The sequence below is a fragment of the Pan paniscus genome, chromosome 4, assembly GCF_029289425.2.
Source record: "Pan paniscus chromosome 4, NHGRI_mPanPan1-v2.0_pri, whole genome shotgun sequence".
In the NCBI taxonomy this organism is placed as follows: Eukaryota; Metazoa; Chordata; class Mammalia; order Primates; family Hominidae; genus Pan; species Pan paniscus.
This window is the reverse complement of record NC_073253.2, coordinates 21030944-21048173: the sequence shown is the minus strand read 5'-3', so window position 1 is coordinate 21048173 and position 17230 is coordinate 21030944. Positions and strand designations below refer to the sequence as shown.

The following is a 17230-nucleotide window of genomic DNA, read 5'->3' as shown; positions in this document are numbered from 1 at the left end:
TTGATAATGGGTACAGTTTCAGTTTGAAAAGATGAAAAATTCTGAAGATGGATGGTGGTAGTGATTATACAACAATGTGAATATACTTAATGCTGCTGAACTATACAGTTTAAAATGGTTAAATGGTACATTTTACGTATATGTTACCATTAAAAAAATGTCTGGACTATAATGTTAGAAGTAAAGATAGTAGTAATCTTATAGGAGAAAGAAGAGGATGGTGCTCAGAAAGAGCGTGGTGAGGGTGGGGAACTTCAAGGGTGCTGGCAATATTCTATTCCTGGGCATAGGTTATCAGTGGTGTTTAAATGAACGTTTGCCTTATGATACTTTATAAAGCTTCACATTTAAGTTTTGTGTCACTACTGCTTGATATACTTCACAATAAAATCTTTAAAAATAACATATATGTTATGTTCCTAGGAACATACATGTTCCTAGAAAGAAAAATATCCATGTCACATGTCATTACAACTTGTATTTTGCAAGCAGTCTGTATTGAAAAGGATGTGGGCTTGTGGCTTTGGAGTCAACTGTCAGCCTTAGACTTGAATCTCAACTTGGCTATGTGTAAAGTGTGTGACACTGAAAATTCTTTCTTTGAAACTATTTTCTCATCTTTATAATTGAGAATATGACAAATGTTTTATAGAATAATTTTCAGGATTAAAAGTTTATGGATAAATATACAGCATATTATCAGATGAATAACAAAAGCTCTAAACATATTAGGTTCTATTTTCTTCCCTTTAGAAAATAAATGTCTTCAGATTTTTTTAATCTGCTATTGTAGCAGGACAAGCCGCAGACAAAACCCCTCAGACACCAAGTTAAAGAAGGAAGGGCTTTATTCAGCCGGGAGCTTCGACAAGACTCATGTCTCCAAAAACCGAGCTCTCCGAGTGAGCAATTCCTGTCCCTCTTAAGGGCTTACACCTCTAAGGGGGTCCACATGAGAGGGTTGTGATCATTGAGCAAGCAGGGGGTACATGACTGGGGGCTGCATGCACCGGTAATTAGAACAGAACAGAACAGGGCAGGGATTTTCACAATGCTTTTCCATACAATGTCTGTAGTCTATAGATAACATAACTGATTAGTCAGGGGTCGATCTTTAAATACCAGGTCCAGGGTGTGGCACCGGGCTGTCTGCCTGTGGATTTCATTTCTGCCTTTTAGTTTTTACTTCTTCTTTCTTTGGAGGCAGAAATTGGGATAAGACAATATGAGGGGTGGTCTCCTCCCTTACTATCATTCAATAGTCAAGAATATTCCTGAGTGGAAACCAGCTACAAAGTACTGCCCCAAATTAAGTCATTTGAGGGAAGTTATAGTTTATTTTCTTATGTTAATTGATCAAATTAGATAACAAGCAGAATGGATTTATAACTTTGTTGTGGGGTATAAAATTATATTAAGTACTATATATTAAAAGCACAGAATTTTAAAATAATGATTTTCCAGATCGACTGCAAGAACAAACCAGCAATCCCGAGAGGACTCACAGACCCTCCAAAGGAAGCAGACTGCTCCTGCAGGACCCAGGAGACATCCCCAAAACTGTGAGTGCCCCAACTGCAGAAGTAGGAAAAGAAGACCCTCCCCTCCCAAACACACACCGCCACTGGAGAAACTGAAGGTCTGCTTGTGGGAGAAGTTTGCGACTTTACCTGGAGCTGAGTCTATATGGAGAGCCGAGCGAAATACAGGGGTAGACGAAGCAGCAGAAAGGCCCTGGGAGCTTGTTGGGTCCCCTAGCGGGCCATTCCTGCCTGGCACCACAGGGATCCAACGGGAGAGAAGCAGGGATTAAAATTATACAGGGAGAAGCAAATCTCTAGCTGAACTTCGTAACAGTTTGAACAGGGCAAGAAGTCTCCTGGCCAGAACTCGGGGGAGGGCACAAATCCAGCGTGCATACTCCACAGGTGGGGGACAAACCAAGCCCTTTTTTTTCCACAACTGGGAGGCAGATAGCCTGGGGCAGGTTTTCAAGCCTGTATGACTCTGCCTGGAAAAGGTCTGGGGGCTGTTGTCGGGTCATGATGGGAGTGAGACTGGCCCTTCAGTTTATTTGGGAGCTGGGTGAGGCCTGTGATTGCCAGCTTTTCTCCACTTCCCTGACAACCTGCATGACTTGGCAGAGGCAGCCATAATCTTCCTAGGTATACAACTCCAGTGACCTGGGAATCTCACTTTCATTCCCACAGCAGCCTCAGTAAGACCCACCTAAGAAGAGTCTGAGCTCAGACACACCTGGCCCTGCCCCCACATGATGGTCCTTCCCTACCCACCCTAGTAGCAGAAAAGGGCATATAATCGGGAGTTCTAGGGCTCCACCCACTGCTGGTTCCTCCCCATAATACCACAGCTGGTGCTCTCTGGAAAGTGCCACCTCCTGGCAGGATGCCGACCAGCACAAAAATAGAACATTAAATCACCAAAGCTAAAAACCCTCACGGAGTTCATTGCACCCCCTGCGACTTCCACCAGAACAGGCACTGGTATCCACAGCTGAGAGACCCATAGACAGTTCACATCACAGGACTCTGTGCAGTCAACCCCCAGTACAGCTCGGTGCTGGGAAGACTCGCTGGGTGGCTAGACTCAGAAGAGAGACAACAATCACTGCAGTTTGGCTCACAGGAAGCCACATCCATAGGAAAAGGGAGAGAGTACTACATCAAGGGAATACCCTGTGGGACCAAAGAAACTGAACAACATCCTTCAGCCCTAGACCTTCCCTCTAAAAGAGCCTATCCAAATGAGAAAACCAACTCTGGTAATATGACAAAACAAGGCTGTTCAACAACTCCCAAAAATCACACTAGTTCACCAGCAATGGATCCAAACCAAGAAGAAATCCTTGATTTACCTGAAAAAGAATTCAGGAAATTAGTTATTAAGCTAATCAGGGAGGGACCAAAGAAAGGCAAAGCCCAGTGCAAGGAAATCCAAAATATGATACAAGAAATGAAGTGAGAAATATTCAAGAAAATTGATAGCTTAAAGACAAAACAATCAAAAATTCAGGAAAGGTTGGACACATGTTTAGAAATGCAAAATGCTCTGAAAGTCTCAGCAATAGAATTAAAGAAGTAGAAGAAAGAAATTCAGAGCTCGAAGACAAGGTCTTCAAATTAACCCAATCCAACAAAGACAAAGAAAAAAGAATAAGAAAATATGAACAAAGCCTCCAATAAATCTGGGATTATGTTAAATGACCAAACCTAAGAATAATCAGTGTTCCTGAGGAAGAAGATAATTCTAAAAGTTTGGAAAACGTATTTCGGGAAATAATTAAGGAAAACTTCCCTGGCCTTGTGAGAAACCTAGACATCCAAATACAAGAAGCACAAAGAACACCCTGGAAATTCATCACCAATAGATCTTCACCTAGGTACACTGTCATCAGGTTATCCAAAGTTAAGAGGAAGGAAAGAATCTTAAGAGCTATGATACGGAAGCACTAGGTAACCTTTAAAGGAAAAACCTATCCGATTAATAGCAGATTTCTCAGCAGAAACCCTGCAAGCTTGAAGGGACTGGGGCCCTATCTTCAGCCTCCTCAAACAAAACAATTCTCAGCCAAGAATTTTGTATCCAGAAAAACTAAGCATCATACAGGAAGGAAAGGAGACTCACCTAGCACATAGGACTCACAGAAACTTAAAGAAAATGGGTGAAAAAAGGCATTTCATGCAAATGGACACCAAAAGTGACCAGGAGTAGCTATTCTTATATCAAACAAAACAAACTTTAAAGCAGCAGGAGTTAAAAGCACTTTTTCAGAGAACAAATGCTGACAGAATTTGCCATTACCAAGCCACCACTACAAGAACTGCTAAAAGGAGCTCTAAATCTTGAAACAAATCCTGGAAACACATCAAAACAGAACCTTTTTAAAGCTTAAATCACCCAGGACCTATAAAACAAAAATACAAGTTAAAAAGCAAAAATAAAATCCAAAGTACACAGGCAACATAGAGCATGAGGAATGCAATGGTACCTCACATTTCAACACTAACATTGAATGTAAATGACCTAAATGCTCCATTTAAAAGACACAGAACTGCAGAATGGATAAGAACTCACCAACCAACTATCTGCTGTCTTTAGGCGACTCAACTAGCACATAAGGACTCACATAAACTTAAATGGGTGGAAAAAGGCATTTCATGCAAATGGACACCAAAAGCAAGCAGGGATGGCTATTCTTATATCAAACAAAACAAACTTTAAAGCAGCAGCAGTTAAAAGAGACAAAAAGGGACATTATGTAATGGTAAAAGGCCTTGTCCAACAGGAAAATATCACAATCCTAAATATATATGCACCTAACACCATAGCTCCCAAATTTATAAAACAATTACTAATGGACCTAAGAAATGAGATAGACAGCAACACAAAAACAGTGAGGGACTTCAGTACTGCACTGACAGCACTGGACAGGTCATCAAGACGGAAAGTCAACAAAGAAACAATACCTTGGAACAAATGGACTTAACAGATATATACAGAACATTTCATCCAGCAACCACAGAATACACATTCTATTCAACAGTACATGGAACTTTTTCCAAGACAGACCATATGATAAGCCATAAAACGAGCCTCAATAAATTTAAGAAAATTGAAATCATATCAAGCACTCTCTTAGACCACAGTGGAATAAAACTGGAAATCAACTCCAAAAGGAAACTGCAAAACCATGCAAATACACGGAAATTAAATAACCTGCTCCTGAATGAGCACTGGGTCAAAAACAAAATCAAGATGGAAATTTTAAAATTCTTCTAACTGAATGACAATAATGACATAACCTATCAAAACCTCTAGGCTATAGCAAAGGCAGTGCTAAGAGGAAAGTTCATAGCCCTAAACGCCTACATCAAAAAGACTGAAAGAGTAAAAACTGACACTCCAAGGTCATACCTCAAGGAACTAGAGAAACAAGAACAAACCAAACCCAAACCCAGCAGAAAAAGGAAATAACCAAGATCAGAGCAGAACTAAATGAAACTGGAACAAAGAAATACAAAAGATAATGAAACAAAAAGCTGGTTCTTTGAAAAGATAAATAAAATAGATAGACCACTGGCAAGATTAACCAAGAAAAGAAGAGAGAAAATCCAAATAACCTCACTAAGAAACGAAACAGGAGATATTACAACTGACACCACTGAAATACAAAAGATCATTCAAGGCTACTATGAACACCTTTATGCACATAAACTAGGAAACCTAGAAGAGATGGATAAATTCCTGGAAAAATACAACCCTCCTAGCTTAAATCAGGAAGAATGAGATACTCTGAACAGACCAATAACGAGCAGCGAGATTGAAATAGTAATTTAAAAATTATCAACAAAAAAGAGTCTAGGACCAGACAGATTCACAGCAGAATTCTATCAGATATTCAAAGAAGAATTGGTACCAATCCTTTTGACACTATTCCACAAGATAGGGGAAGAAGGAACCCTCCCTGATTCATTCTATGAAGCCAGCATCACCCTAATACTGAAACCAGGAAAGGACATAACCAAAAAAGAAAACTACAGACTGATATCCTTGATGAACATGGATGCTAAAATCTTTAACAAAATATTAGCTAACCGAATCCAACAACATATCAAAAAGATAATCCACCATGATGAAGTGGGTTTCATACCAGGGATGCAGGGATGGTTTAACATACACAAGTCGATAAATGTGACACAACATAAACAGAATTAAAAACAATAATCATATGATCATCTTAATAGATGCAGAAACAGCATTTGACAAAATCCAGCATCTTTTATGATTAAAACTCTCAGCAAAATCAGCATACAAGGGACATACCTTAATGTAATAAAAGCCATCTATGACAAACCCACAGCCAACATAATACTGAATGGGGAAAAGTAGAAAGCATTCCCTCTGAGAACTGGAACAAGACAAGGATGTCCACTCTTTTTTTTTTTTGAGATGGAGTCTTGCTCTTGTTGCCCAGGCTGGAGTGCAATGGCATGATCCTGGCTCACTGCAACCTCTGCCTCACAGATTCAAGTGATTCTCCTGCCTCAGCCTCCTGAAGGATGCCCACTCTTACCACTCCTCTTCAATGTAGTACTGGAAGTCCTAGCCAGAGCAATCCAGACAAGAGAAAGAAATAAAAGGCATCCAAATGGGTTAAGAGGAGGTCAAACAGTCACATCAGTTTGCTGATGATAGGATTATTTACCTTGAAAACCATAAGGACTCCTCCAGAAAGCTCCTAGAGCTGATAAAAGAGTTCAGCAAAGTTTCTGGATACAAGATTAATGTACACAAATCAGTAGCTCTTCTATACACCAGCAGTGACCAAGTGGAGAATCAGATCAAGAACTCAACCACTTTTACAATAGCTGAAACAACAACAACAACAACAACAAAAAACACCACTTAGGAATACACCTAACCAGGGAGTTGAAAGACCTCTACAAGGAAAACTACAAAACACTGCTGAAAGAAATAATAGATGACATGAACAAATGGAAACACATCCCATGCTCATAGATGGGTAGAATCAATTTTGTGAAAGTGACTATACTGCCAAAAGAAATCTCCAAATTCAATGCAATCCACATCAAAATACCACCATCATTCTTCACAGAATTAGAAAAAACAATTTTAAAATTCATATGGAACCCTAAAAGAGCCTGCATAGCCAAAGCAAGACTAACCAAAAAGAACTAATCTGGAGGCATCACACTACCTGATTTCAAACTATACTAGAAGGCCATAGTCATCAAAACAGCATGGTACTGGTACAAAAATAGGCACATAGCCCAATGGAACAGAATAAATAACCCAGAAATAAAGCCAACTGATTTTCGACAAAGCAAACAAAAATATAAAGTGGGGAAAGGACACCCTTTTCAATAAATGGTGCTGGGATAATTGGCTAGCCACATGTAGGAGAATGAAACTGGATTCTCATCTCTCACCTTATACAAAAACCAACTCAAGATGGATTAAGCACATAAACCTAAGATCTGAGACTATAAAAATTCTAGAAGATAACATTGGAAAAAACCCTTCTGGACACTGGCTTAGGCAAGGATTTCATGATCAAGAACCCAGAAGCAAATGCAATAAAAACAAAGATAAATAGCTGGGACTTAATTAAACTAAAGAGCTTTTGCATGGCAAAAGAAACAGCAAACAGACAACCCACAGAGTGGGAGGAAATCTTCACAATCTATACATCTGACAAAGGACTCATATCCAGAATTTACAAAGAACTCAAACAAATCAGCAAGAACAAAACAAACAATCCCATCAAAAAGCGGGCTAAGGACATAAACGACAATCCTCAAAAGAAGATCTACAAATGGCCAACAAACATATGAGAAAATGCTCAACATCACTAACGATCAGGGAAATACAAATCAAAACCACAATGTGATTCCACCTCACTCCTGCAAGAATGACTATAATAAAAAAATCAAAAAACAGTAGATGCTGGCATGGATGCAGTGAACAGGGAACACTTCTACACTGCTGGTGGGAATGTAAACTAGTACAGCTACTATGGAAAACAGTGTGGAGATTCCTTAAAGAACTAAAAGTAGGACTACCATTTGATCCAGCAATCCCACTACTGTATATCTACCCAGAGGGAAAAAAGTCGTTATTCGAAAAAGACATTTGCACACGCATGTTTATAGCAGCACAATTCACAATTGCAAAATCATGGAGCCAACCCAAATGCCCATCAATCAACGAGTGGATAAAGAAACTGTAGTATACATATATACATACGATGAAATACTATGCAGCCATAAAAAGGAATGAGTTAACAGCATTTGCAGTGACCTGGATGAGATTGGAGACTATTATTCTAAGTGAAGTAACTCAGGAATAGAAAACCAAACATGGTATGTTCTCCCTGATATGTGGGAGCTAAGCTATGAGGATGCGAAGGCATAAGAATGATGCAGTGGACTTTGGGGACTTGGGGGGAAGAGTGGGAGGGGGGTGAGGGCTACAAGACTACAAACATGGTGCAGTGCATACTGCTCGGGTGATGCGTGCACCAAAATCTCACAAATCACTGCTAAAGAACTTACTCATGTAACCAAATACACCTGTACCCCAATAACTTATGGAAAAATAAAAATAAAATAAATAAAAATCTTACAGGAAACATTGTCAAAAAAATAAAAGTTCAAAAGGACAATAAAGCCAGGAAACAACAATTAGCTACTTAAAAAAAAAAACTATTTATTAGAATAATGAAAGCAAAAATTTACCTTTTAACAACTACTTCTACTTAACATTTTAAAAGATTCTCTTTGTATCCAAAAGACAATATGAAGTCTTCAATTTTCTACATACCATTTACAGAGGTTTTACTGGGTATCATACAAATGCTTCCAGTTTTATCCAAATCTACTGTTAAATTACCCATGTAATTATCTCAGTAGAATTCATGATACCTTTTTACTGTTAATTTCATTAACACTTTACTGGAAAGAGTCTAGATGTATTTAAATGCAGGTCTCAGAGTTTTTATTATGACAATTAAAGGGAACATTTCCATATTATTTTGGGGGGTATATAATTACTAAGTTAAAGCATAACTGAAAATTATTTACCACTAACAGTATAGATAAAAAATAAATGGCCATTAGATTCACTTCAAGGCATATTTTTTGATGATTTCAATGACAATATCTTCTTATACATATTTCCATCAAAATGAAGCTGATAATTCAGTTATATATTCTACGTGAAATGAGGCCATGAAATGATAGCTCTTTCTAGTCTTTGACCACAGGAGAATAGTTGCTAAAAGTTATGCACTGATGTACAGCAAAATGGTCAGGGGCAGGGACACCGATGAGGATATGATAATCAAATGTCTGGAGATTAATATGAGCATAGAATATCATATGTAAATGCAAAATTCCAAATATATATGTTTTAACCTTTATCATTATATTATTATTTACTTTGTAATCTATTACATAGTATTTTTACTGTTCTCCATCAAATATAGTCAGTTAAGTAAGAACTGCAGATGTGATATAATTTTTAGTAATACAGCAAATTCTCAGTGTACAATGTTCATTCTTCCCATTCCCTTTCTATTAAATTTCTGTATTGCTACTGATCTTTCAACTGTTTTCAAATCAACATAAGTAGTTATTGAGGGCTTTCTCCGTGCAAGTACACAACTAGAGTAAATCGGCTTGATACTTTCCTACCAAGAATTCCCAGGAGAACATTGGCCATATACAACATTGTAGAAATATCAGAGTTTGCTCAATTTTATTTAGCTACCATTAAGTGGGCCACAGATAAACTTCCTATTAATTTCTTGTCGTAACCTCCCATCCTCTCTCCAACATTTCCTTAAAGTAGTGTTTCAATGTGAATTTAAGGTTAATATGGATTAGTAATCGGAATAATTTATGAAATTTATTATATATAATTTAATAGTATTTTGGCAAAACAGAGATTGACAAGGAATGTGAATTAAGGTATGACTACTTCCTTAAGGGTATAAATTGTCATTTCTATCTCCTTTTTGATGTTCCAGAGTCTATTTAGTCTAAATATTTATTTGTATTTTTTCCAAGGGACAGAGAAATAACTTGAAAAAAAATAAGAAAACATGACATATTTTATTTAGCTTACGCTGTAATCAGAATAGCCTATGAAGGAAAACATTTAATTCAGGTAATAAACTTCATAAGGGACATTGTCAAGTCCTGCTATTTTGAAGAATGTTTCTGTCTTTTTCAATCTTAAAATATGAAAAATAAATTGAGGCCATGGAAGAATTTTAGAGCTTCATAATCAAACTGTCTTACAGTGTATAAAAATCTCAACGAAAAGAGTCAAACTCTGTAAAATATTTGAAGAGATTTATTCTGAGCCAAATAGAAGTGACCATGGCCCATGACACAGCCCTCAGGAGGTCCTGGGAACATGTGCCCAAGGTGGTTGGGGTGCAGCTTGTTTTTATGTATTTTAGGGAGGCATGAGACATCAATCGAATACATGTGAGAAATACATTGGTTTGGTCCAGAAGGGTGGGACAATTCGAAGCGGGGCATGGAGGCAGGCTTCCATGCTATAGGTAAATTTAAATATTTTCTGGTTGACAATTGTTTGAGTTTGTCTAAAGACCTGGGATTAATAGAAAGGAAATGTTCACATTAAGATAAAAAATTGTGGAGGCCAAGGTTCTTTTGATGTCTCATAGTGGCTGCCCTTAGAGACAATGGATGACAAATGTTTCCTATTCAGACCTTTAAGAGGTGCTAGGCTCTCAGTTAATCTCTTCAGGATTGGGAGGGCCTGGAAGAAAAAGATCTAGCTATGTTAATAGAGGTTCTTTACAGATGCAAATTTTCCCCCACAAAGGACGGCTTTGCAGGACCTTTTCAAAATACAGCAAAGAAACATGTTTGGGGGTAAAATATTTTTATTTTCTTCTTTGTCATGAAATGTTATGCTGAGTGAGATTGGAAAGTAAGTCACGATATATAGAGTTAAATAAAACCCATCTGATGAGAATTTATGGTTTGCAGGCCATGATTCCCCAGACCCGTTAGATAGGAATTTGAGCAAAATAAAAAAATCAGAGCTTAGTCCTCAAAAATATGATTTGTAAGTTTTTTTATTAAAAGATTATGCCTTACAATTTTTTGTACACTCTGTCTTTTCTTATACTAGGGTCATACATGTAGACTTACTAAATAGATGATTTGGTACAATATCATTGACCTTGTATTTAAGGTTCACTTAGTTGCATTTAAGAGATCAAATCTCACCTCAAACAATTTTATTAGGGTGTTTTAATACTATTGTCAAGTTGGTGTTCATTGTATTTGATATTGCTTATTTAGAGAAATATGGTTTAGGTATGTTTGTTAAAACTGAACTTTCATTATAATGGTATTTGCTGGGATGAGATTTAAATAGTAGGTGAAAACTAGTAAGAGAAAAGAATTGTCCAACTCACTTTAACTCAGTGCTTCTCAAACCTTAATATGCACATGAATCACTTGAGTATCTGGTTGGGAAGCAGATTTTCATTCAGTAGGTCTTGGGTGGGGCCCAAGATTCTGCCTTTCCAATGGAAGAAGCTCTGAGGGGCAAGGTCCTAGAAAACCCAAATAATTTATCATTGCATCATGCTTAATTCTATTTCCTCTGCTTGATGAGCACCAATGTACTTATTCAATGTTTTAAAAATTAATAAGATGAACCTTCAGTTAGAAAATATATAAATCATTTGGTCTTAGGTATTAGCTTCCAGTTGTGCAAAAAGCAAAACTACAAGTTACTGCAGGAGTTACACATATATTTTACTATTTCACTGAAATCATCCTTAAAACATGAACTACAGCCGGGAGCGGTGGCTCATGCCTGTAATCCCAGCACTTTGGGAGGCCGAGGTGGGCGGATCACGAGGTCAGGAGATCGAGACCCTCCTGGCTAACATGGTGAAACCCCGTCTCTACTAAAAATACAAAAAAAAAAAAATTAGCCTGGTGTGGTGGCGGGCGCCTGTAGTCCCAGCTACTCGGGAGGCTGAGGCAGGAGAATGGCGTGAACCCGGGAGGCGGACTTGCAGTGAGCCGAGATTGCGCCATCGGACTCCAGCCTGGGCAACAGAGCCAGACTCTGTCTCAAAAAAAACAAAAAGACAAAAAAAACACATGAACTACATATTCATTTGAAAATTTCATTTTGTCATGGGACTCCAGACAAAAATACACATCAAACTTAAGGTTTAACTTGATTTCTTTAGTGATGTACCAATTTTTTTTTGAGACGGAGTCTTGCTCTGTCTCCCAGGCTGGAGTACAATGGTGTGATCTTGGCTCACTGCAACCTCCGCCTCCCGGGTTCAAGAGATTCTCCTGCATCAGCCTCCTGAGTAGCTGGGACTACAGGTGCGCACCACCACACCCAGCTAATTTTTGTATTTTCAGTACAGACAGGGTTTCACCACGTTGGCCAGTATGGTCTCAATCTCCTGACCTCGTGATCCACCAGCCTCGGCCTCCCAAAGTGCTGGGATTACAGGCGTGAGCCACTGCGCCCAGCTGTGATGTACCAAATTAAAAAAAAAATAAACATACAACAATGTTGAATCCTTAGAGAGCTCGAAAGAAAAAGACAAAGAACCACACAGGTAACTTGAAGTAGAGAATTTCTTTTCGTTAAAAAAAGTAGATTACAATACAGTCCTTCGGTTAAAACGCACCTACAGACATTTCCTTATGAATGAAATCCTTCTGAGTGGTAAAACTCAAGCTAACACACATGTTAAAAGTGGTTTTTCCCCAACTGATAAAACTTTGACAGAGGTAAATTCCATCCTCAAGCCTTTCATGTAGTGCAGGAGAAAAGGTTTTTAGAATAAAGGAGAGTAAATAAGCATAAGAAAAAAATCAAATAAAAAATAGAGATGAATACAAATTTTTATGAAAGAAAAACAATGCCAAATCTGGTTCTTTTTCAAGAAATTCAAGTTGTATAAAACAAAATAAACAACATTTTATAGAAGTTTGGAGGAAATGTAATATTTAAAAATCACATCTTAACGACAAAAGAGGCGGAATTTTGCTGTGTTAAAATGTTTATGGATGGGTCTAGTTTGACAATTTAGCCTGTTGGATGTGACTTTCACAGTCTGTTGGCAGTTTGTAGGCAAGCCATCACACCTGTGACTCTGCGGTTGATTAATGAGTCTTTCAGCTCATTGCTACCATCTGAAGAAGGGCTATGGCCTTTCTGAGCTTCACTGGTTTATTCCCCTTAACTGCAGTCCTGCCAAGGTACTTCCATAAGAAAATCACACCTGGTTAAAGCTAATGAAAACCTCAATATGTCATTTTCTAGACAAGTCAAAAAGCATGTAAAACTAGACAAAAGACGTATTCAAGTAACATGAATGTAGTTTTGTCATAACCTGCCAATCCAAAGAGTAACATTTAAAAAAAAAAAAAGCTTTCCTCAATGACATTTCGTAGTATCAACTTTAAGAATGCTAATTCTGAATTATGTGCCATAAGAGGACTTCTGTAATGCCAGCTCTTTTGCTATACACAGTATCTATCTTCATCAGAACTAGGAAGGTCTTAGTTCATAACGAGATCGTCATTTAGTTTTTATTATCTATAAATGTTTAATCAAACTGTGGCATTTTAAAGTCTTGTTTCAAATTCCTCGCCTTCAGTTGGCCAGTATTCTTACAGCTTTTTCTTGAGTGCAAGGCAGCACTGCAACTGCTTTTTCCCCAATCCTGCTCTACACACTGAAAAGTCTTTTAAAACATAAGCACGAATTCCCTCCCCAACTTCTTAAAGTGCAAACTAGAGAATAAGGTGGGAAGGGAGAGACAGGGAACTGAAAGAGAGGATAAACCAAAGGTCTGTGGCTAAAACAGTCTAGTATAGGGCAAAGTGGTGGGAAGTTAAGGAAACATGGAAGACAGTAATCTCTTGCCCTGAAGGCCTTTATACTAGTGCTTCATTTCTGAAGCACTATGAATTTCCAAAACATCAATAATATTCAAATAAATACTAAAATTCATTTTAAAGATAAATACCTGTTTTTCTTTACTTTGGATTTGGGGCAATATTCTCTTCCTCTACATACATGGGGCAAAGTTTAGCTATATTTAAGCGGCAGAAAGAATCACAAAACTCTAAGTACTATGAATAAATGGGTAGCAAAGAAACAAAAGTTTCCATTCCAGCAATTTCCATTTTCTGATCCATGAAACACAACTATGTATCACTGAACCTGTTATCAGCAGACATTTCCCTGAGCTGGAAGGGTACTTGCATAATATTCTGGTGCAGTTATTCACCACCAGGTTTCCATTCATCTGAAATTATTATGTTTACACACTTTACCAAAACTATTAAAAGAAATATTTTTCTTTATTCTATCATGGCATAAACTAAGGATAATTTTTCATTATCATCACAATCATTGCTATTTTTCTAGTTTTATATTCCATGCCTATAGTAATCATGAAATGAAAACTATTTAGCAATTTACTAATCAATTTGTAATTCTATGATGTCTTATGGAAGGACTGATTTTGGCTGATAAAAAATTGATTATTTTAAGACTTACCTGAATAATGTCAACAATGACTAAGCATTCACAAAGTGTTCAATCATTTGAACAAATTTTCAAATTGTGATATAAATGATTTCAATCCTGGCTGCAAATTTTAATCACATTGGAAAATTTTTTAAAGTAACTACAATTGTTGCCCCACCCCAGAGATTCTGATTTAATTGGTTGGTAAGAGGCCTGGGCATTTTAAAAAATCTCTTCCCAAATTATTCTAATGTTCAACTAAGGCTAAGTACCATAGGTTTATATAATAATCCTCATGTTTATTTTGCTGACCTAAAATAATAAAATACTCAGTCCTACCAGCCAAAAGTGATTTCTCAAATTAAGTTGAAAAATGAAATGATCAGTGTTTGTAATTCTTAGACTTATTACTATGGTTTATAAGAAAGTGTGCTGAGGCCATGTGCAGTGGCTCACGCCTGTAATCCTAATACTTGGGGAGGCCGAGATGGGATGATTGCTTCAGGTCAGGAGTTCAAGACCAGCCTGGTCAACATAGTGAGACCTCCATCTCTTAAAAAAATAAAAATAAAATAAATAAAAGAAAGAAAGTGTGCTGGACCATGAGACAGAGACCGTGGGCTTGAATTATTGCTCAACTACCTATTAGCTCTCTGACTTCAGTAAGTCCCTCAAAATAAATGTTTTCTAAACCATGAAATGGGAAAATTAAGATTTCTTCCAGCTTTAAAACCATGTTCTCAAGTAATTTCCAAGAATGCAGAATGCAGTTCTTAAATATTAATCAGAGTACTTATTTGATTCCATATACTAATGGTGGGATTTAAACTAGGGTGAGCAAATGTGTGTCACTTAAGCTACCACCATTCTCTTTTCTTGTCTGTGGCAGACATTGCTAATTGATTACAGCGCTACAGAAAAATCACTATTCTCCTGGAGTTTGCACTCAATATAAAACTATTTTCTGTTTGGGAGTTAAGTGCTCATTAGCCCTTCTATTTTAAGAGATGATATAATAGAGTAGTTAGCAGCAGACTAAAAATGTCCAGAGAATAAAAAATTCTTAGGACAGTTCAGGAACAAGGACATCATGACTCACGACATGTGAATTAGGTCCTAAAGGTAGGCATAGCCCCACACAGGGGTGGTCTATTCCTACTAACCAAACTTACTATCATAACCTGGCTTCTGATGGCAATTCACCGAGAGGGAAAGAATTACCAGATCTACTTGAAGTTGTATTTTTCCTGTAAATTAGTAAAACAGAACTCTAATTTTCTAACAGTCTTCTACAAGTTTGGTTAGTGTTGTCAGAGGTGTTTGAACCAGAGCAACTGCATCTTGAATAGGATCTGAGTAAAATGAGGCTGAGACCTGCTGGGCTGCATTCCCAGTAAGTTAGGCATTCTAAGTCACAGGATGAGATAGGAGGTTGGCACAAGATACAGGTCATCAAGACCTTGCTGATAAAACAGGTTGTAGTAAAGAAGCCTGCCAAAACCCACCAAAACCAAGATGGCGATGAAAGTAATCTCTGGTCATCCTCACTGCTCATGCATTAGCATGCTAAAAGACACTCCTACCAGTGCTGTGACAGTGGACAAATGCCATGGCAGTGTACAGAAGTTACCCTATATGGTCTGAAAAAGTTCAGTACTGGAAATTGCCCACCCCTTTCCCAGAAAACGTACGAATAATCTACCCCTGGTTTAGGATATAATCTAGAAATAACCATGAAAATGGGGAACCAGCAGCCCTCAGAGGCTGCTCTTCCTATGGACTAGCCATTCTTTTACTCCTTTACTTTCTTAATAAACTTGCTTTCACTTTACTCTGTGGACTCACCCTGAATTCTTTCCTATGCAAGATCCAAGAACCCTCTCTTGGGGTCTGGATCGGGATCCCTTTCCAGTAACAGTGTGAATCAATATTACTATGTAAAATGAATTGCTAGGCTTTCAAAGCTGTAGAGCAGAGACCAGGGTGGAAATCCTAACAAAATCACATCCTTCCCAAGAGGTTAATGGGTTTTCTAGCAATGAGACATTCAGCGTAGAAAACACTTGCAAATATAATTAAAATAACTCAATAGTTTCCACCTAATATTTTCTTACATAAAATGAACTTTTTTTAAAGTGCTAAAACCTTTTCATTTTTGCAAGTTTTTTCATATTTAAAAATAATAAAGTGTACCTAAATGTTATAATGATAAAGAGAGTCACTGCTTTTTGAGGGCAGGGCTCCCATTTCGTGCAGTCCTAGATGCCATCTCTCATGATAAATCCTGTACCAAAAGACAGATTAGTCACACCATCTGCTGCCTCTAGGGAGATAAATTGCACATTTCAAAGTATGGCAACATTCCATTATAGCATAATGAAGAAAATGAAAAACGTATTAGCAAACTGAACACTTTGGGGAAATTTCATTTTCAAATTGTGTGCTGTTTTGCTTTTAAAGAAGTAAAATTATTAAATAAAATGTGTGAGAGGAAGCAAATATTCTTCCTTGTAGCAAAATTATGGATGCTTTTACTTTGTGAAAAATAATATTATTTCCAACGAATGCATTAAAATCACACATATAATCCACATTTTCAGAGTTGTTATGAACAAGCATCTATATGTACATACTCTTGCTGAAATCAAATTTTAGTCCTAAAATCATTGTTAGATTACAGGCTAAAAGAGGAAAATGAACAATTAATTGTTCCTGTTTCTTCCTCAGAAACCCTTGGGGTCTATAAATTTAATTTGAGTCCATCTCAGACCTGCCAGTTCAGAGCAACAAACATAAACACACAGACTTGGGAGCATCGCTCCATTTCTCAGGCAGTCCTACTGCTTTCAGGTAATTCTTGCTGTTCAGAGACAAACTTACACACACTGAAGAACAGAGTGTGCAGAACAGGCTGCAAGAACACTGACATTAAGAGCAAGACAAATCAGGTGCACCTCTCTTACTTGACCAAGGCCAGTATTAAGCTAGCACATCTTGTCTGAAGAGCCATCAATCACGCACCAAGAGTGCCCTCATGAAGGTACATCCTATCCAAGCTGTATAAATATAAGGCAAATAAAATTTTAGTGACAGTCTACAAGGCCATTTGATCTATGAACTACAT

At 37.5% G+C, this 17230-nt stretch overlaps 1 protein-coding gene and 1 long non-coding RNA gene across 3 annotated transcripts in view; one reads left to right on the top strand and one right to left on the bottom strand.

Moving 5' to 3' along the window:
• The window catches only part of LOC117980229 (uncharacterized), a 237116-nt gene extending 233146 nt beyond the window's left edge, over positions 1 to 3970 (top strand). For both annotated transcript variants that reach the window (XR_008625327.1, XR_008625326.1), the window contains one exon: positions 1465 to 3970. This is a non-coding gene — a long non-coding RNA (uncharacterized LOC117980229). The remainder of the gene's footprint in view (positions 1 to 1464) is intronic.
• The window catches only part of KIAA0825 (KIAA0825 ortholog), a 462297-nt gene that overhangs the window by 194683 nt on the left and 250384 nt on the right, over positions 1 to 17230 (bottom strand). The gene's annotated exons all lie outside the window — the stretch shown is intronic.